Source organism: Pristiophorus japonicus, chromosome 2 (genome assembly GCF_044704955.1).
Source record: "Pristiophorus japonicus isolate sPriJap1 chromosome 2, sPriJap1.hap1, whole genome shotgun sequence".
Lineage (NCBI taxonomy): Eukaryota > Metazoa > Chordata > Chondrichthyes > Pristiophoridae > Pristiophorus > Pristiophorus japonicus.
Genome location: NC_091978.1, coordinates 296,312,428 through 296,339,136, shown reverse-complemented (window position 1 = coordinate 296,339,136; position 26,709 = coordinate 296,312,428). Strand labels below are relative to the sequence as shown.

General features: G+C 45.8%; 1 protein-coding gene across 5 annotated transcripts in view; it reads right to left on the bottom strand.

The window, feature by feature from the left end:
• LOC139247335 (FRAS1-related extracellular matrix protein 2-like) overlaps positions 1–26,709 on the bottom strand; it is a 531,243-nt gene that overhangs the window by 189,007 nt on the left and 315,527 nt on the right. The window lies entirely within an intron of this gene.

The following is a 26,709-nucleotide window of genomic DNA, read 5'->3' as shown; positions in this document are numbered from 1 at the left end:
AACTCGGTTGGCCGAAAGGATTGTGAGATCAGAAACTGTGGGAAAATCTTAATCATCCAGAATGGGTGCCGGAGCAAGTTAAAACACCAAAAGGCACACCAGCCTATGTCATGCTCCAGAATTGTGGTCAGTCTTCAATTGACCAAAGAAACAAAAACGGTAAAGTGGACTAAGGGTGAAAACAGGCCATTTCCACCCGATGGTTCATTTAATTTAGAGAGAACAACTTGTCTCCAAGAGTGTCTTATAAACAGAGATCCAGGTAGAAAAAAAAAGGAAAGTAATAGAAAAGGCCTGGGTTCCGATTCTTCAAGTCCATGTAAAATTAACAGAGGAAGTAAATCAAATGTAAAAAAAAAGAGAACCTGATAGTGACTTATGGATTCAAAAAAAAAATGAAGCTAGCAAAAGAAAAAGCTTTATTGAATGGAGAGAGACTTGTGAATGTCTTGTCTTTCAATGAGAGTGCGTGAATGTCTTGTCTTTGAATGAGAGTGCTTCTGTCTTTTTTCCTTGTGTCTGGAAACCTGTTTGGAAAGGTTGTGGAACTGCCTGTTTGTTTTAGCTCCACCCACTTTTTCAAACAAAGTGAAGTTTTTTAACCCTTCATAGTGTTGTCCTGTATGTGGGAAGTTTAAGACATTTTAAGTTAGAAGCGCAGGTGTGGATTTATTCGGATGAGAGGTTACGGAGCTAGGAAATGCACAAAGGATAGGTTTGTTGAGACATGGTCCCGGTGGTTAAAAGTTGTAATGCTTTTTTTTTAAAAAGCCTTTGTGGGTCTCTCGAGGTGCAGGCTGGGGGAGTACACTCTCATTGTCCTTGGTGTAAATTCTTGGTACAAAAGCTTCTAGCTCAGTAAGAGGATTTTTTTTGATAAAGAGTGACAGTACAATAGTTGAATTGGGATTTTGAGATATTTCAGGTGATCTCTTGATCAACATTTTGGGTGTATTGGAAAAATCTTGGGTTTGGAAGCCTTTTAATAAAATTAGAAAACAAGTACTTTACATTCTGTGATCTGTGAATCACCATAAGCATAAATGAGAAGTCCGTGTAACACACAGATTTGTCCAGTTCAGAAGCCCACACAAATGGAGGTTTGTCCATGACCTACGAGCTGTGAATGAATCTACTATATTCTCACAATGCTTAAAGGATGTGGAATGAAGTATCCCGGAATGCTTTCCAGAACCTTAAGCAGTCCCTCACTTCAGCACCAGCCTTGGGATTACCAGATTACACTAAGCTATTCAACTTATTTGTGCATCACAAGTCGGGTTTTGCACAATCTGTTTTGACTCAGTTACATGGGGACAGGCAGCGACCGGTAGCATATTTCAGTACCCAACTAGACCCAGTGGGACGCGGACTATCGGGATGTCTTCCTTCGTTGGCAGCAGCTTATTATGCTATGCAACAGGCTCAGACAATAACTCTAAATCATCAGACCATTTTGTATATCCCACACTCTGTCGAGATTTTACTTACTAAATGTGCCACCCAACACCTAACCTCCGCAAGAACCACTAAATACGAGGTCGAACTGTTATCAAATCCGAATCTTATCATCAAAAGATGCACTACCTTAAATCCAGCCACTCTACTCCCCACGGAAGACGACGGCGAACCCCATTCATGTGAAATGGTAACCGAATTAGTGACTAAACCACGTATCAATCTAACAGATGTACCAATGTGTAACCCTGAGCTAGTGTACTATGTTGACGGATCAGCCTTACGAAATGATAGGGGCCAACCTAGAGCGGCTTATGCAATTGTAACTCAGTTTAATGTTGTCGAAACAGCCTCTCTTCCAGACTCCTTTTCAGCCCAACAAGCCGAATTGTTTGCGTTAACTCAAGCCTGTATTCTGGCTGAAGGACACACAGTTAATATCTACACTGACTCCAGGTATGCTTTTGGGGTATCACATGACTATGGACAAATTTGGAAGATTCGCGGGTACCTGACTTCTTCAGGAACCCCTATCAAAAATGCAGAACAAGTGGAAAATCTCCTGCGAGCCATTCAATGCCCCTTAAAACTTGCCATTATCAAATGCCAAGCACATACAGGCCAGTCGAATGAGGTGGCACTTGGGAATGCTAGAGCTGATAATGCAGCTAAGTCAGCAGCTCTGTCGAAAGGGGGGATGCAGGTGTCATTGTTCCCACTAAGGAAAAATAATTGCTCAGACCCGCCACCCACTATTAATGACGTGCTGGCCTTTCAGACACAGGCCAGTACGGAGGAGGTGGTGACCTGGACGAAGGATCAATGTTATAAAAATCCAGAAGGAATATGGGTTCACCATGACAGCCGCGTGGTGGCCCCTAGATCCTTACTTCCATGGATTGCCCGATGTGTTCATACATTCACACATGCAGGCAAAGGGGGATTGGCAGATTATATTTTGGCAACTTGGTATGCACCAGGTATTTCGGCAATTGCAAAACAAATCTGTGAAAATTGTGTTACCTGTCAGACAATGAATCCGGGTAAGACGGAAAAAGTAGAATCTGCCTCCCACCCAAATCCAGTCGGGCCTTTTGTACATTTACAAATGGATTTTATTGAATTACCTATGTGTATGGGATTCAAGTATGTATTAGTTATTGTAGATGTGTTCTCTAGATGGATTGAAGCCTTTCCATGTAAAAAGGCCGATGCCACTACTGTTGCTAAATGTTTGTTAAAAGAAATTGTACCGCGCTTCGGAATCCCTGCTAAGCTTTCCAGTGATAACGGGTCACATTTCACGGGAACTGTTATAAGAGAAATGTGTAAAGCTTTACAGATTAATCAACGTTTTCATTGCAGCTATCATCCACAATCAGCTGGACTTGTTGAAAGATATAATGGAATGCTTAAAAATAAGCTGGCAAAACTATGCAATGACACTGGACTGAAATGGACAGAACTGCTGCCCTTAGCTTTGATGGTAATGCGATCTGCAACCAACAGAACAACAGGCCTGTCACCGCATGAGATAGTTATGGGACGTCCCCAACGACTACCTTTTACAGCACCATTTACTGCAAAACAGATGGACATCCACAAAATGGAGGAAAATATGTTGAATTATTGTATTGCACTAACCAAATGTATTTCCAGCTTTCATTCACAGGTAAAGGAAGCCCAAGTCAAGCCAGCGGAAGGGAAGTGTCATAACCTGGAGCCAGGGGAATTCGTTTACATCAAGATTTTTAAAAGGAAAAGCAGTCTACAGCCAAGATTCGAAGGACCATACCAGGTCTTGCTGGCGACCAATACTGCAATCAAGGTAAAGGAAAGACCAACATGGATCCACGCATCCCATTGCAAACGGGCACCCGACCAGGAGGAAGGGACGAAGGAATCAGAGGAACAGAAAAAGAAGACTGAATAAGGAACTGTATGGACTATGGGGACTGATGGTGCTGGGCTTGACAGGGTTTTACTTCACATTATTGATTACACCAGGGGTACAGACCCACTACCGAAGGGAATTGCACGTAAACGTATTTATGGCACTGAGTCATAGGTATGCTCAAGTAAGAAACTTGTCGAGTTGTTGGATATGTTCCCATGTACCTGTCCACTCCAGGGGGGTATTCCCCTGAGATCCGTCCCCTTTAACGAATCAGAAATGGTAGAATGGTTGACAGTGCAAAACAGGACAAAACTAACTAAGGGGCCAGAAACGAAGGAGCAAACAGAATGGAGGTCGGCAGGGTATAAACTTACAGCCTTCCAGGGATGGTACCAGCCCAATTATGATAATAACCATCAGCCTCCCTTCCTAAGCATTACTCCCAGAATAAGAAATCCTGAAGGTATAATATGCCTAGTGAGTAATGAAACTAAAGAAAATGGAAATGGAGAGACTGTACAAGATCAGAATGGATTGAGTTGTCCTTGTGAAGGACAAAATGGGGGAATGTGGAAAGTATTTTTATCTAAGCTGATACCATACGGTATTTGTGTGCCTTTTGATTAAAATGGAGTCCTGGCCCTTCCAGAACTTTCTGCATTTTAGCAGTCAGCTTGCATAAACAGCTAAACCTGCTGTTAGATGGCTGATGGCCATCAGACAGCTAGGAGACAAGTCATGCTGAGACAAGTAACCCCCCATGGTGCTCTCCTATTGTCTACACTACAGGAGTTCCATGTCACCCCACCCTTATCTTCTAGCCATTATCTCTTTCCTTTACCTCATCCATTTGATGCAAACAGATAAACTGACCAGGAAATTGAAACAATCCTGACACAATACAAGACAGGTGATAGCCCATTACCTATGACTCATGGAGTAATGGCCGTTTGGCTTTCTGATAACCCTGACAAAAGGAAATATCTGGACACCATGTCAGGACCAGGATATAGTAATTAACTCTTTATCTGTATTCACTGACTGTGAGACAGAGCAATACACAGGGAGAGGCCAGAACTTTGGTTTTACTGTATAAATATCTTGTTAAACTGAACCATTTCGGAGGTGTTCATTTAGCCCTTGACTGAGTGAAACCTACCCCTTGCGAGCAAGTAAATTAAAAAAGGAAACTTCTACCGGAGCTGTAAGTGTCGGAGTCATTCTTTTCGGAGGTCGAGATTTCGACACAACGCAGTGCAAGGAAGATGTGGAGGCACTCGTTACTGTGATTGAGAACAGATTGCAGGAGCTGGACACCAGCAGAGGTCACATAAAAGTTCCACTCAAAGAAATGAAGAAACGCTGGAACCAAGTTGCAGAAGATTACTGCGCAGTGGCGATCACCTCTAGATCTGGAGGCCAGTGTAAAAAGAAATGGCAGGACTTTGGTCAAGTAGCTAGTGTAAGTGATACTTTCATTTATACAATGGTATTGCAATTATAAATGTGATCAACTGTATATGTCCCACCCAGCAGAAAGACACCCTCTCTAAAAAGTAACATTTTCATCTTTGCAAAGGAAGGTGACACATAATAAAAGGGAAAGAACTCAAAACAGGAGGAGGCCCAGCAAATCTGCACCCAATGACACCCTTGGAAGAGAGGGTCGCTGCTTTGATGTGTCCCACCTGGAAAAAAGCAATCAGTACTGCACAAGCTGGGCCCACACTCGAGGGAGACGGTAAGTCCTACAAATTCATAATGGTCCTTCAAATCAGCCTGCTGCTTGGCCTGCGATGTGTGAGCCTACTCATGCCACTCACCCTGCCCCCTCCTCTGCTGCTAACTATTTGACTGTTCTGTTATCTTTTGCAGAATTTGAGGCCAATCCTGACAATGCAGAAGATTCGGATGAGAATGAGCCTGAAGAGCAGAGCATCTTCCAATCCAACCCTCCAGACCAAGAACATGGGAGTGAGGGCGCTCTCCTGAGGTGCAGGATCCAACAGATGTGGTTCAGATGATGTCATTGAGTGCAGAGAGCATTGACCTTACCTGATCACTCCTGGATGCCATCATTGTGATGAGGTAGCGGGACTATCGGGAGAATTAACTGTTATGTATGCAACACGTTGTAACCAGCATCTACCGCCACCAAAGGGCGCATCTGTTGGAGTCCCAAGGAATCCCAGCATCCCTTGGGAGCACTGTATATAAGCAGGCTTCCCATGCTGTGCCAGTACTCTGGAGTCAGAATAAAGAGACTAAGGTCACACTTACTCACGTCTACAGTACTCAGTCACATTGCTTTATTTGAGACATAACAACTGACGACGAGTAATAGATAACGAACCATCACGCGAAAATGCAGAGAACTGTTGGTATCCTGGAGAAATTCTCAGAAGGTGATGATTGGGAAGCCTTCGTGGATCGACTCGATCAATACTTCGTGGCCAACGAGGTGGAAGGGAATGAGAACGCTGCCAGACGAAGGGCGATCCTGATCACCATCTGCAGGGCAACAACCTATGGCCTCATGAAGAATCTTCTTGCTCCGATGAAACCAACAACCAGCAACCAAATCGTATGAAGAACTGTGTACACTGGTCAGGGAGCACCTAAATCCGAAAAAGAGTGTTCTGATGGCAAGGTATCAATTTTACACATGTCAACAGTCTGAAGGCCAGGAAGTGGCCAACTACATCGCTGAACTAAGGTGCCTTGCAGGACATTGCAAATTCGGTGGATTCCTGGAGGAAATGCCAAGAGATTTTTTTGTGCTTGGCATTGGCCATGAGGTTATCCTTCGCAAACTTATCTGTTGAAACACCGAACCTGAGCAAAGCCATAACGATAGCCTAGGCATTTATGTCCACCAGCGATAACACCAAACAAATTTTGCAGCATAAAGATGCATCGGCAAGTTCTGGACACAAAGTAACGTCGTTTTCAGGCAGGAATGCATATGGCAGAACGTACACGCTTGCAGCTGCATGACCTCAGATGACTCAGAGTCCGCCATCAAGTGTGAATGCGAGGCAATTAACACCTTTGCGCTGCGGAGGTGATCATCGAGCCCATCAATGGTGCTTCAAACACTATGCGCGCAAAGGCTGTGGAACAATGGCACACCACTAGCGAATGTGCAGACGAGCTGCAAACCCTGCAAACCACCACGTTGCAGAGGAAACCGATTCATCGCGGATCAAACTGAACTCGAGACTCGAACCAAGGAGGCAGAAGTATACGGGGTACACACCTTCACCACGAAATGTCCACCGATCATGTTAAAAGTTGAACTGAACGTGATTCCAGTATCCATGGAATGGGACACAGGTGCGAGTCAGTCTATCATGAGCAAAAACGCCTTCGCGAGGCTGTGGTGTAACAAGGCACAAAGGCCCAAGCTGAGCCTTATTCATACCAAGCTGAGAACTTACACGAAAGATCCCTGTAATTGGCAGTGCAGCAGTAAAAGTCTCCTATGATGGAGCGGTGCACGAACTGCACTATGGATTGTACCAGGAGATGGCCACACACTGTTCGGCACAAGCTGGCTGGGAAAAATCCGCTGGAACTGGGATGACATCTGAGCGCTTTCTTCCGTCGACGACTTCTCATGTGCCCAGGTTTTGAGCAGTTCCCGTTGAGCCAGGCATCAGAAATTTCTCGGGGGCGAAGGTGCAGATCCACTTGGTTCCCGGTACATAACCCATCCACCACAAGGCACGTGCGATGCCATACATGATACGAGGGAAATTGGAGATCGAGCTGGACAGGCTGCAACGAGAGGGCAGCATCGTGCTGGTTGAGTTCAACGAGTGGGCCAGTCCGATTGTTCCGGTTCTCAAGGGCAATGGCACAGTCAGAATTTGTGGGGACTATAAAGTAACGATTAACCATTTTTCGCTGCAAGGCCAGTACCCGCTACCCAACGCAGAGGACCTATTTGCGACGCTGGCAGGAGGAAAGACGTTCACCAAGTTGGACCTGACCTCGGCCTACATGATGCAGGAACTGGTGGAATCTTTGAAATGCCTCACCTGCATCAACACGCACAAAGGTCTGTTTATCTACAATAGATGCCCGTTTGGGATTCGATCGGCCGTGGCTATTTTTCAAAGGAACATGGAAAGTCTGCTAAAGTCGGTTCCGCACACCAGGATGACATATTGTTCACAGGTCGGGACACCATCGAACACTTGCAGAACCTGGAAGAAGTTCTAAGTTGGCTAGATCGTGTGGGACTCAGATTGAAACGCTCGAAGTGTTTTCCTGGCGTCAGAGGTCGAGTTGTTAGGGAGAAGAATCATGGCAGATGGCATCAAGACGGAGGCCATTAAGAACGCGCCGAGATCACAAAACGTGATGGAGCTGCGGTTGTTCCTGGGACTCCTCAATTATTTTGGTAATTTCTTACCCAGGTTAAGCACCTTGCTAGAACCTCTACATGTGTTGCTACGCAAGGGAGATGACTGGGTATGGGGGAAATCACAAGAGAATGCTCTTGAGAAGCCAGAAATCTGTTATGGTCCAAAAAAATGCTTGTTCTGTATCACCCATGTAAATGCTTAGTGCTAGCTTGCGATGCATCTTCGTATGGGGTCGGGTGTGTGTTACAACATGCAAACGAATTGGGAACATTGCAACCGGTCGCTTATGCATTCAGGAGTTTATCCAAGGCCGAAAGGGCCTACAGCATGATTGAAAATGAAGCTCTGGCATGCGTTTACAGGGTGAAAAATTGCATCAGTATCTGTGGGCTTAAGTTCGAGTTAGAAACGGACCATAAGTCGCTCATATTGCTATTCTCAGAGAGCAAAAGTATTCATACCAATGCCTCTGCTCACACTGTCTGCATATAACTATGTAATTCACCACAGGTCAGGCACAGAGAACTGCGCTGATGCTCTCAGTCGGCTACCATTGCCCACTACCGGGGTGGAATGGCACAGCCTGCAGAATTGGTCTGGATGCATTTGAAAATGCAAAGTCACCCATTATGGCCCTCCAGATCAGGACCTGGACCAGCCAGGATCCTTCACTGTCCCTTGTAAAAAATTGTGTCCTCCATGGGAGCTGGTTCAGCGTCCCAGCGGAGATGCATGAAGAGATCAAGCCATTCCAGCGGCGCAAAGATGAAATATCCATACAGGCGGACTGTCTTTTGTGGTGTAATCGTGTGGTTTTGCCTAAGAAGGCAGGGAAACGTTTATACGCGACCTACACAGTACCCACCCAGGCATAGTAATGATGAAAGCTATAGCCAGATCCCATCTGTGGTGGCCGGCATCGACTCAGATTTAGAGTCTTGCGTGTGCCAGTGCAACACTTGCTCTCAGCTGAGCAATGCACCCAGAGAGGCACCGCTAAGTTTGTGGTCATGGCCCTCCAAACCGTGGCCTAGGATCCACGTTTACTTCGCTGGCCCGTTTCTAGGCAAAATGTTTTTGGTTGTTGTGGATACTTATTCAAAATCGATTGAGTGTGTAATAATGTCTGCAAGCACATCCACTGCCACCATCGAAAGCCTATGAACCATGTTTGCCATGCACGGCCTGCTTGATTTCCTTGTCAGCGACAATGGGCCGTGCTTCACCAGTGCTGAATTCAAGGAATTCATGACCCGCAATGGGATCAAGCACGTCACATCTGCCCCGTTCAAGCCCGCATCTAACAGCCAGGCAGAATGGGCAGTTCAAATCATCAAGCAAAGCTTGAAACGTGTGTCGGAAGGCACCCTGCAGACTCGCCTGTCCCGAGTCCTGCTCAGCAACCGGACCAGACCCCACTCACTCACTGGGGTTCGCCCTGCCGAACTGCTCATGAAAAGGGCACTCAAAACAAGGCTCTCTCTAGTCCACCCTGATCTCCATGATCATGTCGAGAGCAGGCGGCATCAACAAAGCATGTACCATGATTGTGCAAATTTGTCACGCGATATTGAAGTCAATGACCCTGTATTTGTACTCAACTAGACATGGTTCCAAATGGCTTGCTGGCACTGTCGTAGCCAAAGAAGGGAATAGGGTGAGGTCAAACTTGCAAATGGACTAACTTGCAGAAAGCATTTGGACCAAATCAAACTGCGATTCACAGACAGCCACGAGCAACCTGAAGAGGACACCACCAACTTCGACCCTCCGACACACACACAAGTGACAACTGACATCATGGTTGACCACAAAGCAGAACTCATCATCCCCAGCAGCCCAGCAAGGCCAGCTGCGCAGCAGCCCAGCGAAGGCCCAACCAACTCACCTGTGTCTGTGTTTGTACCGAGACGATTGACTAGGCAGCAGAAAACCCCATATCGTCTCACCCTGTAAATAAGTGTATTATTGACTTTGCGGGGGGGGGGGGGGGGGGAGTGATGTTATGTATGCAACACCTTGTAACCAGCATTCTACCGCCACCAGAGGGCCAAGCATATAAGCAGGCCTCCCATGCTGTGCCAGCACTGTGGAGTCAGAATAAAGAGACTAAAGTCATACTTACTCAAGTCTACAGTACTCAGTCACATTCATTTATTTTAGACATAACAGTAACAGCAATGACACAAGAAATGAGAATGATATCCGGGACCATCAGTGAGGGAATAGTGGCCATCAGGGAGGGAATGTCAGAGGTAGTGCAAACCACGTCACTGACCATGAGGGAGGGAATGTTGCAGGTAGTTCAGACAGTTTTGCTCAACATGAGGGAGGGAATGTTGCAGGTTGTTGAGACACTGTCAGAACGCATGAGGGACGGCATGTTACATAGAAACAGAAATTAGGTGCAGGAGCAGGCCATTCGACCCTTCAAGCTTGCACCGCCATTCAATAAGATCATGGCTGATCATTCAACCTCAGTACCGCTTTCCTGCTTTCTTTCCATACCCCTTGATCCCTTTGGCCATAAGGGCCATATCGAATGCCCTGTTGAATATATCTAACGAACTGGCCTCAACAACTTTCTGCGGTAGAGAATTCCACAGGTTAACCACTCTTTGAGTGAAGAAATTTCTCCTCATCTCGGTCCTAAATGGCTTACCCCTTATTCTTAGACTATGACCCCTGGTTCTGGAACTCCCCAGCAACGGGAACATTCTTCCTGCCTTAACCTGTCCAATCCCGCCAGAATTTTATATATGTTTCTATGAGAACCTCTCTCATTCTTCTAAATTCAGTTGATCAAGTCTCTCCTCATATGTCAGTCCTGTCATCCCAGGAATCAATCTGGTGAACCTTCGCTATACTCCCTCAATAGCAAGAACGTCCTTCCTCAGATTAGGGGACCAAAACTGAACACAATATTCAAGGTGTGGCCTCACCAAGGCTCTGTACAACTGCAGTAAGACCACCCTGCTCCTATATTCAAATCCTCTAGCTATGAAGGCCAACATGCCATTTGCCTTCTTCATCGCCTACTGTACCTGCATGCCAAACTTGAATGACTGATGTACCATGACACCCAGGTCTCATTGCACCTCCCCTTTTCCTAATCTGTCACCATTCTGTCTTCACGTTTTTGCCCCCAAAATGGATAACCTCACATGTATCCACATTATACTGCATCTGCCATGCATTTGCCCACTCACCTAACCTGTCCAAGTCACCCTGCAGTCTCTTAGCATCCTCCTCACAGCTCACACTGCCACTCAGCTTAGTGTCATCTGCAAACTTGGAGATATTACATTCAATTCCTTCATCTAAATCATTGATGTATATTGTAAATAGCTGGGGTCCCAGCACTGAACCCTGCATTACCCCACTGGTCACTGCCTGCCATTCTGAAAAGGACACGTTTATTCCAACTCTCTGCTTCCTGTCTGCCAACCAGTTCTCTATCCACGTCAATACATTACCCCCAATACCATGTGCTTTCATTTTGCACACTAATCTCTTGTGTGTGACCTTGTCAAAAGCCTTTTGAAAGTCCAAATACACCACATCCACTGGTTCTCCCTTGTCCACTCTACTGGTTACATCTACAAAAAATTGTAGAAGATTTGTCAAGCATGATTTCCCTTTCATAAATCCATGTTGACTTGGACTGATCCTGTCACCGCTTTCCAAATGCGCTGCTATTTCATCTTTAATAATTGATTCCAACATTTTCCCCACCACTGATGTCAGGCTAACCGGTCTACAATACCCTGTTTTCTCTCTCCCTCCTTTTTTAAAATTTTTTTATATTAGCTACCCTCCAGTCCATAGGAACTGATCCAGAATGTTGGAAAATGATCATCAATGCATCCATTATTTCTAGGGCCACTTCCTTAAGTACTCTGGGATGCAGCCTATTAGGCCCTGGGGATTTATCAGTCTTCAATCCCATCAATTTCCCTAACACAATTTCCTGACTAATAAGGATTTCCTTCAGTTCCTCCTTCTCACTAGACCCTTGGTCCCCTAATATTTCCGGAAGGTTATTTGTGTCTTCCTTAGTGAAGACAGATCCAAAGTATTTTTTCAATTGGTCTGCCATTTCTTTGTTCCCCATTATAAATTCACCTGATTCTGTCTGCAAAGGACCTATGTTGGTCTTCACTAATCTTTTTCTCTTCACATATCTATAGAAGTTTTTGCAGTCAGTTTTTATGTTCCCAGCAAGCTTACTCTCATACTTTATTTTCCCCCTCCTAATTAGACCCTTTGTCCTCCTCTGCTGATTTCTAAATTTCTCCAGCCCTCAGGTTTGCTGCTTTTTCTCGCCAATTTATATGCCTCTTCCTTGGATTTAACACTATCCCTAATTTCCCTTGTTAGCCACGGTTAAGTACCTTCCCATTTTTATTTTTACTCCAGACAGGGATGTACAATTGTTGAAGTTCATCCATGTAATCTATAAATATCTGCCATTGTCTATCCATTGTCAACCCTTTAAGTATCATTTGCCAGTCTATCCTAGCCAATTCACATCTCATATCATCGAAGTTACCTTTCCTTAAGTTCAGGACCCTTGTCTCTGAATTAACACTGTCACTCTCCATCTTAACAAAGAATTCTACCATATTATGGTCATTCTTCCACAGGGGGCCTCGCACAACAAGATTGCTAATTAGTCCTTTCTCATTACACAACACCCAGTCTAGGATGGCCAGCTCTCTAGTTGGTTTCTCGACATATTGGTCTCGAAAGCCATCCCTAATACACTCCAGGAAATCCTCCTCCACCGCATTGCTACCAACTTGGTTAACCCAATCCAAATGTAGATTAAAGTTGCCCATGATAACTGCTGTACCTTTATTGCACGCATCCCTAATTTCTTGTTTGATGCCATCCCCAACCTCACTACTACTGTTTGGTGGTCTGTACACAACTCCCACTAGCGTTTTCTGCCCTTTGGTGTTTCACAGCTCCACCCTTCCTTACTATTGCATTAATTTCCTCTTTAACCAGCAATGCTACCCCACCTCCTTTTCCTCTCTGTCTATCCTTCCTGAAGGAAGTTGGAGTTAGCTGCTGAAATAAGGGAATACGCCCAGACCCCGCGTCTATTGACAGAATCAACTGTCACTCCCACTCCAATCCCCACAACAGTCTCTGAAGAGCCCAAAGCCAGGCCCTCCAACTTGCCGCCTAGGCCCTCCAACTTACCGCCTGACGCCGATGCCTCTCCCCCACCCTCAAGAGGTGCGCAGTACCCGAGATGTTAGAAAGAATAAGCTTGGTACCAAGCCCAGAAACACTGCGCCACCGCCTGTGGGCAGGGGTGGCGGAGTGTCCAAGACCAAGCACAGTGGGCAGGCTTAGAATAAGGGGGATGAGAGATGGGTGCAGCCTTTCTTTGCTGCTGTTGTTGTTATTATTATTGTTACTGTTGTAACTGTTCTCAAATTAAAAGTTTTTTGTAAGGTATGTAAATTTACAAGTTTATAAGTGATCGTAAAAGTTTTTAAGTGATCTTAAATAGTGATATTAAAGTAAAATTTGACACAAGAATAATTTTATTAAAGTTAAGTACATTGGAACTTTTGAATAAAATATATTTTACATTAAAACGGAATCATGTTCCATTAATACAAGACAGCATTATGGAACAGCTCCAACCAATAAACATGTCCATGTGAAATAGTTGTCGCTGAGCCCTCGGGCATCAGTAAAGCGTTCATAGATGAGCTGCTGGCACAAGGCTTGAGCAATCATTAAAGGAGCACGATGGCCTGCCCTCCTCCGCCCTCAGGCATTTGCATGGTTTCCTCCTCCTCCTCATCATCCTCCTCCTCCTCCTCCTGCTCATCACCTGTATCTTTCACATCATTAATATCAGCCATTCTCGCCACAGGTGGGTCTTGCACTACCAGGTGCTGCTGCCTCATGATGGCTAATTTATGTAGCATGCAGCACACAATAGTGAACTGACCGACAATCTCAGGGGAGTACAGCAAGTGGCCTCCAGAATAATCCAGGCATCGGAAACGCTGTTTTAATATGCCAATGGTCCTCTCAATGATGCTGCGCGTCGCAATGTGCGAAATGTTATATTGACGGTCAGCTTCCATCCGGGTTATGTGCAGGGGCGTCATGAGCAAGGTGGCGAGGCAGTACCCTTTGTTCCACCAGTACCCTTCTGACTGCTGCTGAAACATGGCAGATATTACACTGTTGCGTAGGATGAACGCATCATGGGTGCTGCCAGGGTATCTTGCATCTAATGACATGATATGATGCATGTCGTCATATAAAAGCTGCACATTAATGGAATGGAAGCCTTTTCTGTTCCAAGGTGATGTGGGTACAATCAATGCAGCCCTTTGGGAAGCCAGCAATCCCGGAGAAGCCCATAGCCCTGTCATGGATTGCTTGGGCGGTCATGCGAAACTTTGTGAAGTCATTCCCATGCGCGTACAGTGCAGCCATGACTTGGTGAATGGAGACATGTGTTGCATGTTGAGAGATGACGCACACATCCCTAGTTGTAGCTTGAAACGATCCGGAGGCATAGGATGAAAGTGCAGCAGTAACCTTCAATTCAACTGACAAAGCAGTCCTCCTGATGCTTCTAGGTGCAGGTCTGCTTTAACCAACTCACAGATCTCACTGACAACTTCTTTGCGGAAACGCAGCCTTCTGACACAGTCTGCATCACTCAGGTGGAGGTACGAACGCCTGTCTCGATATACACGAGGTGAGTAAGGCCTCCTGCCCAGCATGCTATGGGCTTTGATGTTCCTGATGCGATGAAGTTGAATCAATTGTCTCCTACGTAGCACCATGATGCAGAAGGCTCGCATAAGGTATAGCATTGTCAGTATTGCCCCCATGCTTAAATGAAACCATTGAAAGAAGCTCAAAATGGCATAAAAGCAGGCAGCACAGGTTTGCAGTTGTATCTCTCCAGGTCTATATGGATGGACCACACCCAAAGGTCTTGTGACTTCTCTCTCCCTCCGGCCCCGCCCCCCCGAGTCTTGTGACTTCTCTCTCTCCCTCCTCAGGCTCCAAGCCATCCGATTGGCACCTCGCTTTCTCTCTGCACCCCCCCCCCCATGGCTTGTTCTGTAGCCGAACCCTGACCCGCTGTGTCCAGGCGCGAGGCCAATTTTGTTGGCCAAAGCTACGACCCTCCAGCCCTGCTTCAAGACATTCGGTGGTGGCATGTGAGTGAGTACAAAAATGAGAAAACTTCTGAAATCCAACAAATTTACACCTATGTTGACAGGTTAAAAAAAAGTTGAACTTTATTATTGATTTTGACAGTGTTCTTGACTCCCTCCAAAATCTTCGATTTAAAAACAATGCCGTCTTTCAGCGCAGATTTGTGAATGTGCGCTGGTTTTCTTAACTCACCAGAAGGTTTTTCGGGAGTGGCCAGATACGCCAACCTAAGAGAAAAAAATTTTGGTCAAATTGCAAACAATTGAAAAAACCGGTGCAGAAAAATCGTCATTGTTATGTTCATAATAAAGTAATGTAACTGAGTACTGTAAACATGAGTAAGTGTGACCTTAGCTCCTTTATTCAAACTCCAAAATCTTGGTACAGCATGGGAGACCTGCTTATATACAGTGCTCCCAAGGGATGCTGGGATCCCTTGGGACTCCAACAGGTATGCCCTCTGGTGGTGGTATGATACAGGTTACCTAGTGTTGCATACATAACATCACTCCCTCCCAAAGTCAATAGTACATTTATTTACAAGGTGAGACGATCTGGGGCTTTTCACTCCCTTGTCGATCGACTCAGTACAAATTCAGGTGTGCGTGAGTTGGTTGGTTCTTTGCTGCGCTGCTGAGCAGCTGGCCTTGCTGGGCCGCTGCGGATGGTGACCGTGATGCCGGTTGCCTCTTGTGTGTGTGTTGGAGGGTCGAAGTTGGTGGTGTCCTCTTCGGGATGCTCGTGGCTGTCTGTGAATCGCAGATTGGTTTGGTCCAAATGTTTTCTGCAAGTTAGTCCATTTGCAAGTTTGACCTCAAACACCCTGTTCCCTTCTTTGGCTATGACAGTGCCAGCAAGCCATTTGGAACCATGTCCATAGTTGAGTACAAATACAGGGTCATTGACTTCAATATCGCGTGACAAATTTGCAAGATCATGGTACATGCTTTGTTGATGCCGCCTGTCCTCGACGTGATCATGGAGATCAGAGTGGACAAGAGAGAGCCTTGTTTTGAGCGCCTTTTTCATGAGCAGCTCGGCTGGGGGAACCCCGGTGAGCGAGTGGGGTCTGGTGCGGTAGCTGAGGAGGACTTGGGACAGGCGGGTCTGCTGGGAGCCTTCAAACACACGTTTGAAGCTTTGTTTAATGGCTTGGACTGCCCATTCTGCCTGGCCGTTGGAGGTGGGCTTGAACGGGGCAGATATGACGTGCTTGATCCCATTGCGGGTCATGAATTCCTTGAATTCAGCACTGGTGAAGCACAGCCCATTGTTGCTGACAAGGATATCAGGCCGTGCATGGCAAACATGACTCGTATGGTGGCAGTGGACGTGCTTACAGACATTATTACACACTCAATCCATTTTGATTAAGCATCCACAACAACCAAAAACATTTTGCCTAGAAACGGGCCCGCAAAGTCAACGTGGATCCTAGACCATGGTTTGGAGGGTCATGACCACAAACTTAGCGGTGCCTCTCTGGGTGCATTGCTCAGTTGGGAGCAAGTGTTGCATTGGCACACGTAAGACTCCAAATCTGAGTCGATGCTGGGACACCACACATGGGATCTGACTATAGCTTTCATCATTACTATTATTGGGTGGGTAATGTGTAGGTCGCGTATGAACGTTTCCCTGGCTTTCTTGGGCAAAACCACGTGATTGCCCCACAAAAGCAGGTCCGCCTGTATGGACATTTTGTTTTTGTGCCGCTGAAATGGCTTGATCTCTTCATGCATGTCCGCTGGGACGCTGGACCAGCTCCCATGGAGGACGTAGTTTTTTACAAGGGACAGTAAAGGATCCTGGCTGATCCAGGTCCTGATCTGGCGGGCCGTAACCTGTGACTTTTTATTTTCAAATGCATCCATCACCAAGAACAAGTCTGCAGGCTGTGCCATTTCCACCCCAGTGGTGGGCAATGGTAGCCGACTGAGAGTATCAGCACAGTTCTCTGTGCCTGGTCTGTGACGAATTAGATAAGTTATATGCAGACAGCGTAAGCGCCCATCTTTGAATGTGAGCAAAAGGCATTGGTATTAATCCCTTTGCTCTCTGAGAATAGCGATATGAGCGGTTTATGGTCAGTTTCTAACTCAAACTTGAGACCAAACAGATACTGGTGCATTTTTTTCACCCCGTAAACGCATGCCAATAGCTTCTTTTTCAATCATGCTGTTGGCCTTTTCGGCCTTGGACAAACTCCTGGACGCATAAGCGACCGGTTGCAATGTTCCAGATTTGTTTGCTTGTTGTAACACACACCCGACCCCGCACGAAGACGCATCGCAAGCTAGCACTAAACGTTTACATGGGTTATACAGAACAAGCAGTATGTTGGATCCTAACAGATTTCTGGCTTTCTCAAAAGCAGCCTCTTGTGCTTTCCCCCGTACCCAGTCATCTCACTTGCGTCGCAGCACATGTAGGGGTTCTAGCAAGGTGCTTAACCCGGGTAGGAAATGACCAAAATAATTGAGGAGTCCCAGGAACAACTGCAGCACCGTCACATTCTGTGGTCTCGGCGCGTTCTTGATGGCCTCCGTCTTGGCGTCAGTGGGTCTGATGCCGTCTGCTGCGATTCTTCTCCCTAAGAACTCAACCTCTGACGCCAGGAAAACACACTTCGAGCATTTCAACCTGAGTCCCACGCGATCTTGCCAAGTTAGAACCTCTTCAAGGTTCTTCACGTATTCGATGGTGTCCCGACCTGTGACCAGTATGTCGTCCTGGAAAACCACGGTGCGCGCAACCAACTTTAGCAGGCTCTCCATGTTCCTTTGAAAAATTGCCGCGGCCGATCGAATCCCAAACGGGCATCGATTGTAGATGAATGGACCTTTGTGCATGTTGATGCAGGTGAGGCCTTTCGAAGATTCCACCAGCTCCTGCATCATGTAGGCCGAGGTCAGGTCCAACTTGGTGAACGTCTTTCCTCCAGCCAGGGTTGCAAGTAGGGTTCCAATTTAATTAAAGGCTCCTTTTTTCCAGTTAGGTCGAATGGGGAAATCAATGAAGGCATGTGTACACAATAATCCACACTGGCTAAAGACAGTTAGAAAGGACCTGGTGAAAGATTAGAGGCTGATGGGCATATGGCAAATGGACAAGACCTGGTGGGCAAGTTAGAAGTGGGTACTGGTTCTGTAGCGAAAAACGGTCAATCGTTACTTTTATAGTCCCCACAAATTCTGACTGTGCCATCACCTTTGAGAACCGGAACAATCGGGCTGGACCACTCGTTGAACTCCACCGGCGCGATGATGCCTTCTCGCTGCAGCCTGTCCAGCTCAATTTCCACTTTCTCCCGCATCATAGATGGCACCGCCCGTGCATTGTGGTGGATAGGTCGGGTACCGGGAACCAAGTGGATCTGCACCTTCACCCCCAAGAAACTTCCGATGCCAGGCTCAAATAACGACGGGAACTTGCTCAGAACCTGGGCACCTGAGGCGTCGTCGACGGACGAGAGTGCTCGGATGTTGTCCCAGTTTCAGCGGATTTTTCCCAGCCAGCTTCTGCCGAACAGTGTGGTGCCATCTCCTGGTACAATCCATAGTGGGAGTTCGTGCACTGCTCCATCATAGGAGACTTTTACTGCTGCACTGCCAATTACAGGGATCAGCTCGTTAGTGTAAGTTCTTAGCTTGGTATGAATAGGGCTAAGCTTGGACCTTTGTGCCTTGTTGCAGCACAGTCTGTCGAAGGCCTTTTTGCTCATGATAGACTGACTCGCACCCCTGTCCAGTTCCGTGGATACTGGAATTCTGTCCAGTTCGACTTTTAGCATGATCGGTGGACATTTCGTGGTGAAAGTATGTACCCCGTACACTTCTGCCTCCTCAGTTCGAGTTTCTAGTTCAGCCTGATCCACCATGGATTGATTCTCCTCTGCAACGTGGTGGTTTACAGGGTTTGTAGCTCGTCTGCACATTCGCTGGAGGTGTCCCATTGTTCCACAGCCTTTGCACACATAGTGTTTGAAGCGGCATTGATGGGCTCGATGATCACCTCCGCAGCGCCAACAAGGTGTTAATTGCCTCGCATTAACATTTGATGGCGGACTCTGGGTCATCTGAGGTCGTGCAGCTGCAGGCGTGTACATTCTGCCATATGCATCCCTGCCTGAAAACACGTTACTTACAATACTTGCCGAAACCTCATTATGCTGCGGAATTTGTTTGGTGTTATCGCTGGTGGACATAAATGCCTGGGCTATCATTATGGCTTTGCTCAGGTTCATAGAAACATAGAAACATAGAAAATAGGTGCAGGAGCAGGCCATTCAGCCCTTCTAGCCTGCACCGCCATTCAATGAGTTCATGGCTGAACATGAAACTTCAGTACCCCCTTCCTGCTTTCTCGCCATAACCCTTGATCCCCCGAGTAGTAAGGACTTCATCTAACTCCCTTTTGAATATATTTAGTGAATTGGCCTCAACTACTTTCTGTGGTAGAGAATTCCACAGGTTCACCACTCTCTGGGTGAAGAAGTTTCTCCTCATCTCGGTCCTAAATGGCTTACCCCTTATCCTCAGACTGTGACCCCTGGTTCTGGACTTCCCCAACATTGGGAACATTCTTCCTGCATCTAACCTGTCTAAACCCGTCAGAATTTTAAACGTTTCTATGAGGTCCCCTCTCATTCTTCTGAACTCCAGTGAATACAAGCCCAATTGATCCAATCTTTCTTGATAGGTCAGTCCCGCCATCCCGGGAATCAGTCTGGTGAACCTTCGCTGCACTCCCTCAATAGCAAGAATGTCCTTCCTCAAGTTAGGAGACCAAAACTGTACACAATACTCCAGGTGTGGCCTCACCAAGGCCCTGTACAACTGTAGCAACACCTCCCTGCCCCTGTATTCAAATCCCCTCGCTATGAAGGCCAACATGCCATTTGCTTTCTTAACCGCCTGCTGTACCTGCATGCCAACCTTCAATGACTGATGTACCATGACACCCAGGTCTCGTTGCACCTTCCCTTTTCCTAATCTGTCACCATTCAGATAATAGTCTGTCTCTCTGTTTTTACCACCAAAGTGGATAACCTCACATTTATCCACATTATACTTCATCTGCCATGCATTTGCCCACTCACCTAACCTATCCAAGTCACTCTGCAGCCTAATAGCATCCTCCTCGCAGCTCACACTGCCACCCAACTTAGTATCATCCGCAAATTTGGAGATACTGCATTTAATCCCCTCGTCTAAATCATTAATGTACAATGTAAACAGCTGGGGCCCCAGCACAGAACCTTGCGGCACTCCACTAGTCACTGCCTGCCATTCTGAAAAGTACCCGTTTACTCCTACTCTTTGCTTCCTGTCTGACAACCAGTTCTCAATCCACGTCAGCACACTACCCCCAATCCCATGTGCTTTAACTTTGCACATTAATCTCTTGTGTGGGACCTTGTCGAAAGCCTTCTGAAAGTCCAAATATACCACATCAACTGGTTCTCCTTTGTCCACTTTACTGGAAACATCCTCAAAAAATTCCAGAAGATTTGTCAAGCATGATTTCCCTTTCACAAATCCATGCTGACTTGGACCTATCATGTCACCATTTTCCAGATGCACTGCTATGACATCCTTAATAATTGATTCCATCATTTTACCCACTACTGAGGTCAGGCTGACCGGTCTATAATTCCCTGTTTTCTCTCTCCCTCCTTTTTTAAAAAGTGGGGTTACATTGGCTACCCTCCACTCCATAGGAACTGATCCAGAGTCAATGGAATGTTGGAAAATGACTGTCAATGCATCCGCTATTTCCAAGGCCACCTCCTTAAGTACTCTAGGATGCAGGCCATCAGGCCCTGGGGATTTATCTGCCTTCAATCCCATCAATTTCCCCAACACAATTTCCCGACTAATAAAGATTTCCCTCAGTTCCTCTTCCTTACTAGACCCTCTGACCCCTTTTATATCCGGAAGGTTGTTTGTATCCTCCTTAGTGAATACCGAACCAAAGTACTTGTTCAATTGATCCGCCATTTCTTTGTTCCCCGTTATGACTTCCCCTGATTCTGACTGCAGGGGACCTACGTTTGTCTTCACCAACCTTTTTCTCTTTACATACCTATAGAAACTTTTGCAATCCGCCTTAATGTTCCCTGCAAGCTTCTTCTCGTACTCCATTTTCCCTGTCCTAATCAAACCCTTTGTCCTCCTCTGCTGAGTTCTAAATTTCTCCCAGTCCCCAGGTTCGCTGCTATTTCTGGCCAATTTGTATGCCACTTCCTTGGCTTTAATACTATCCCTGATTTCCCTAGATAGCCACGGTTGAGCCACCTTCCCCTTTTTATTTTTACGCCAGACAGGAATGTACAATTGTTGTACTTCATCCATGCGGTCTCTAAATGTCTGCCATTGCCCATCCACAGTCAACCCCCTAAGTATCATTCGCCAATCTATCCTAGCCAATTCTCGCCTCATACCTTCAAAGTTACCCTTCTTTAAGTTCTGGTTCGTGTTTCAACAGTCAATAGTTTGCGAAGGATAACCTCATGGCCAATGCCAAGCACAAAGAAGTCTCTTAGCATTTGCTCAAAGAATCCATCGAATTCACAATGTCCTGCAAGGCGCCTTAGTTCGGCAATGTAGCTCGCCACTTCCTGGCCTTCAGACCGTTGACATGTGTAAATTCGATATCTTGCCATCAGAACACTTTCCTTTGGATTTAGATGCTCCCGGACCAATATACACAGTTCTTCATACAATTTGGTTGTTGGTTTCACCGGAGCTAGAAGATTCTTCATGAGGCCATAGGTTGTTGCCCCACAGACGGTGAGGAGGATTGCCCTTAGTTTGGCAGCGTTCTCATCCCCTTCCAGCTCATTGGTCATGAAGTATTGGTCGAGTTGCTCCACGAAGGCCTCCCAATCGTCCCCTTCTGAGAATTTCTCCAGGATGCCAACAATTCTCTGCATTTTCACGTGATTGTTTCTTATCTCGTCACCAGTTGTTATGTTCATAATAAAGTAATGTAACTGAGTATTGTAGATATGAGTAAGTGTGACCTTAGCTCCTTTATTCAAACTCCAGAGTCTTGGAACAGCATGAGAGGCCTGTTTATATACAGTGCTCCCAAGGGAAGCTGGGATCCCTTGGGACTCCTAACAGGTATGCCCTCTGGTGGCGGTATGATACAGATTACCTAGGGTTGCATGCACAACAGTAACTAAGTCAGTTACATCGGCAGAGATTGCAGGGGGAAACTTGGAAAAAAAACGTCAGAAGAAATGGCACGTGCCAATAAAACAGTGCAAATGACCGGGGAAAATTGAGCCCATGGTCTCCAATAGGCTCAACCCTTTCTTTAGTTACCTCTTGCTCTTAATATATTTATAGAACAGCTTTGGGTTTTTCTTAATTTTACTAGCTCTCTCTTAGCATTCCTAATATCCTTTTTAATTTTACCTCTTAATTTTCTACATTTCTCCAAAGATTCTATAATATTTAGCCATCAGTATATGACATAAGCTTCCCTTTTTTTCTTTGTCCTCCTTGTAAGTCCCTAGATATCCAGGGTGCTCTAGAATTGTTATTCTCACTGTTTTTCTTTAAGGGCACATGTTTGGCCTGAGCCTTCCAGATCTCCTCCTTGAATTTCTAGCCCTATAAGCCTCTATTTATAAAGCCAAGGATCCAAAATGCTTTTTCAACTGCTTTCTCAAAGGTTTATGTACGTACATCCCAGGTTTCTATGATCCTGGGTCCCTTTTAAAATTGTACCATTTAGTTTATATTTCCTCTCCTCATTCTTCCTACCAAAATGTATCACTTCACACATCTCTGCGTTAAATTTCAGCTGCCATGTGTCTGCCTATTTCACCAGTGTAACAAATTGATTAATTTCTCAAACGTTATGAATGGAGTTTGCTGTACATTTACTGTGATCGCCCTAGACTTCATAAAAGTGAAAAGGCACGAGATAATCAAAGAGGGGATTATAGACAAAATGGCTGCTCCCATAGGATGCTTAAATGGAAGAAAAAGAAATTGCAAAAATAAATGATTGTTATCATGTTAGGCTTTATTCCAATTTATCTTGCATGCACTGTACCAAAGCCCAATCCTTTAAGTGAGTCCTTGCTCGCTACTAAGTGAAACAGTGCTTAATATGCAAAATAGGGGTCATTTTCTGACTTCACACTCTCACCGGGAGCTTTGTCCACTTGTGCCATATGTAGAAAATTCAAGCACATTGGCCCTGAAATTCCGATGTTTCGGGTTCGTACGAAGTTTCTACGGACCCGGGAAGGCATTGGAAAAGCTGGATTTCAGCGCGCAATGCACATGCGCTGAAAACTGGCTTTTCCGATCTGTCAAGTTTCTGGCGTGAGAGATCTCGCGCATATCGGGAGCGAGGACACTTGCAGGGCAAGATTTCTGATATTTACGAATATCTTGCCCTGCAAATATCCTTTAAAATCCTGCCCCTGAAAAAGCAGGCGAAAAGCCTACTTTTACAGGCGCAAGTGTTTTAAAATACACAGAAACATTTTAAAATAAAGTTATAAAAACACATTTTATTTTTTAAAACCCTCCCCACTATGGTAAGTTTATTTTATGGCTTAATTAAAAGAACTTAAAAAAAAGTTGAGAAAATATTTTTTTTATAAGAACTTTAATTTAAATGAATGTTAAATATGTAGTTTATTTTCTATTTTTTTATTGTGTTTTGGGTGTTTGGGGGAGGTTTCTCATTCATAGTAATAGGAGTTCTGGACTTATGAAACTCCCATTACTATGAATGAGAAAATATACTAACCTGATTGGCTGCTGTCTCTAGCTCCCGGCCTGCGCACGTCCCCACATGCCCGCGCTGCGACGCGCAGTCACGAGAGGCCTCAGGCTCGGAAGTTCGAATGGGCGCAGCAGCAAAAGGTAAGTGCGCATCTTTTTTCCCTATTTCACTTGTTTTCCCGCGGGAAGACCTGAATCGGAATTTCAGGCCCAATATTTCCCATCCATTAAATTAATGTTTGGAGAACTGTGTGTCACATGCAATAAGAGTTGCCAACAAGTGAGGCTCACCACCGGAAAGTTGGAGTTGGAAAATTCCTTCTAATATTTGGTAATGTAGCATTGCCTGGGCTGATAAGAAGCCCTTGGGGGAGAAATTCGGAGCGTTTGTGCCTCCTGTTAGTGCCCCCCGGGGACGCCAACAGGGCGCAAATGAATATTAGTCTGGCCGCGGGAGATCAGCGATGACGGTAACCAGTAGTGCTCACTCCGCTGCGCTGGCAATGACGACATCATCACTGTGCGCAGCGACCCATTTTTGCCCCGGAGCGAAAATTCAGTAGCACCCCAGCTGTAGGCAGCTTGAGTGGCGGTGACACTTTGAAAAAAAAAATCGTCCAACTTACCATGCTGCGATCTTGCAGCCCCGCATTCTGCTTGAGTGCTGGGCTGATGCAACGGCACCCCGCTTCCCGGTGGTCCAGGTAGGGACCCGTTTCTCCAGCAGAGTCGGCAGCTTCACCCTACCCTTTAATGAAGGAGAGCCCTGTCTACACAGCAATGCTACATGACCCACTGTGTAGCATTGCAGCCCTCACTGATCCCTTCAGCCCTGCTCACGCCCCACAGAGCAAGTGGAGCGCATTATTTTGCTTTCGGAGGCGGTAACCCAAATTTAGGTTGCGTGATGGGATTTCTGTGCCTGGCGCAGGAACCCCCGCATCATGGCTGTTACCCCAAATGGGACGCTATGCAATTTCCCCTCCCCCCCGCCCCCCATTTATTTCTGTAATTAGCTCAGTGAATTGACACAAACCCATTTCTATTCTTCAGACAGTGGAAGAATAAACACAATGGGGCAGTAATTCCAGGGTGGGTGCTTTCCCCGATCTCCCACTGTAACCTTGCCAGAAGGCAGGCAGAAACCCTGGAAACAACATAACCGAATTTCGTAAACGTAAAGGCTGCGCAACTGAATTTCTAGGTGTAGAATTGACCAATATTTCGCAAAGATTCCTTGTACCTCTCCCCTGCAAAGGAGAAGAATCCCTTTTTGGACTTTTAAAATGAGTTTAAGGGGCAGACGAGGCCTGCAGGGGATAAAAGGGGATGCATTCATGGAGACCCCCCCCCAAGTGTTTGGACTCATAGGAAAGGGATTTTAATTTGGAACTCGATGAACATTTTGATATCCTAGGAAAAATTCTGAGGAAGATACCTAAGAGCTTTACAAGTTTAAGATCTCTAAAGAAACATTTTTGGAACAGACTGCCAGAACAGAGGGTGGGACCTCACTCAGGAATTGGGTATTGGAGCTAATTCAATCTGTCTGGGAGAATGAGCCGATCGATAACTAACAAGAACTGTGAGGCATAAAAATTCACTCCCTAGTGACAATAAACGCATCAAAAGCTATCAGGCTAATCACCGGAGACCATTAGTGGTATGCATGTGCAAATAGACCTATAGAAATCACGGCCCCAGCCCAATGGCCCAAGAGTTTAAACACTGTTTCAACAATGTCAACAGCTGATTTTCCACATTACCACATCATAATCAAATGCTGAACGAGCCCGACAAATTCTGACAAAGAAGAGAGCTCAAAACTAATGAGCACCTCCCTTGAAACAAAGAGTTGGGCCAGATTTGGTGGGAGATAAGGAAGCTTTTTTGGGGTATATCTATTCCCAGTTTTACAAAGGAAAAACACAAGCAGCCGGAGGTGGGGAGTGAAGAAATGGAGTAGTGGAGAAAACTGCATGAAATCATCACGAACCGACCGAGCACGCCGACAGCAAGAGGCCCACGAAACGGAAGGTTGTCAGCAACCAAATTGACAACCCGGGCCACCACAACCAGTGAAATGACCAACCGAAGCCAACTCAGCAAAAACCGAAGAATCGACATTTATTTCCACCCTACAATCTACTTCTGCACGACCAACGGGTGAGAAATTACCTAAAAAGACTAACTAAAACTATTCCTAACCAAAGAAAGTGGGTACTTACCCCATACATCCAAAACGCAACTTACCACATCAACGGACTCGCCCCAACTGAAGACTACGCAGTCCGAAGTCTTCTCCTCCATCTGGGGTACGGCTCACCTAGAAGGCCAAGTGCAGCAAACCCCGAAACCGCGATTCACCGGCAACTGTCAAAAGGGATTGGTGAGCATAGCCCCTGAACCCCCAGAGCTATAACTTAGTTAGGGGAATTGGGAGGGGGAGGCTGGGATAACTTGTGTAAATGTATCTGCACTCTCCTCTTTACCCCATTTAGAGTTTGAGCTGTATTCTTTTCCCTACAGGCTGTATGTTGACAAGTTATTCAATATGTTGTACCGCTCAATGTGTATTGGTATTACTATTCTGTGTGTGTTATTAAAGGTGTGCCTTTTACTTCCTTTTAAACACAATAAAGCCATATCTGCTTCCTACCTTGAAACCGATTGCCTGTCCAAGTCTGTCACAGTCCCTTCATAATTCCAGAGTCTAGAACCAAGGGTGTGGGAGCAATTCGAAACCGCTCATATAAGGTCAGAAGGGAAAGATGACCCCCCCGAAAACCACCCCTAACATAGGGCATGATTTCCTCAACTCCATTCAGACCCAAACCCATTTCCATATGTTACCAAGCCCTTTACCTTAAATTGATTGATTTTAAGCCAAAGCAACAGTCTGTGTTACTTGTTTTGCAATCAAAATCTACTCGCACAGGGATAATGCTTTCCCAGTACTATTTTGTGTACCAGATAGCAGTATGTATTCACCCTGAAATTATAGGAAAGAAGT